Below are 1,244 nucleotides of genomic sequence, written 5' to 3' on the forward strand. Positions count from 1 at the left end.
ACTCTTGAGATTCTTATTTCCAATTAACCATTAAAAAACCAGAGGTGGAGTTGCAGTTCAAGGGGTAGAACTCTAGCTTTGAGTAAAAAGCTCAAGGACAAAACACAATCGCTGAGTTCTAGGCTCAGGATGGAACAAAAAAAGATAATATTATCTGCAAAAAAGATAATTACACTCCTTCCTATCAACACAGATATTGATATTTCTATTGTCAAATTGATTTTCCTTGCAAATCTAGTTCCTGCAACTTACAAGTGGTGACAGTAGATATGGTACCCTTGTTGCTGATTTTAGGAGAAAAGTATATGTGGTTTCACCATTAAGTAGGACACACACACACACACACACACACACACACACACACACACACACACACACACACAAGCTTAAATGTGAAAAAAAACAAGAATGATAAATGATTGGTGAGTTGAGCGATAACAAGGAATGTAAATTTGGAGGCAAGTGAAATTGATATCTGTGATGGTTAATCTTGAGGATGAGCTTCAATGGGATTGATTAGATTTGGTTTAGATGCGCCCAGCTAATAATTAAAGCATAACTCTGGGTGTGTTTGGTGGGTTTCCATAACAGATTAACCGAAGCAGATATCCCTCCTGCACATGGGTGGCACCATCCGGTATGCTGGCTTTCCATACGGAGTTAATGAGGAGAAAAGAGAATCTTCCCATCGAAGCACTCCCTTTCCCTCTCTTACCCCTCCCCATGCTCCATGTCCTCCATGTTCTTCTCTGCCATTAATGCCTGAAATCTATGACACTGAGCAAAATAACTTCCTAGGATATTTCTGTCAAATATTTTGTCATAGCAAGAAAAAATACATGGCTAACACACAACCGAATCTTCCACTTGTACTCCTTGTTTTATTGATTGACTGATTGATTTAGCCATACCTGGAACTGGAACTCATTGGTTGAGCACTGTCCCTGAGCCAAATTGTGCTCAATCAAGGGTAGTGTTCTACCCCTTGAGCAACAATACCATTTCCAGCTTTTTTTGAGTACTTTATTAGACTTGAGAGTCTCAGAGACTTCTCTGCCCAGGCTGGGTTGAACCACCATCCACAGATCTTAGCCTTCTAAGTAGCTAGGATTACAGGCTTGAGCTGCTGGTGCCTGGCCACATTCTACCATTTCTTTTTCCTTCTTCTTGATTCTTCCTCCTGTCCCCTCCCAAACTTCCTCCTCCACACCATGGTAAATAAGTATAGGCTTTACTATTGAGCT

Source organism: Dipodomys merriami, unplaced genomic scaffold (assembly GCF_024711535.1).
Source record: "Dipodomys merriami isolate MVZ:Mamm:240054 unplaced genomic scaffold, mDipMer1.0.p SCAF_1096, whole genome shotgun sequence".
Lineage (NCBI taxonomy): Eukaryota > Metazoa > Chordata > Mammalia > Rodentia > Heteromyidae > Dipodomys > Dipodomys merriami.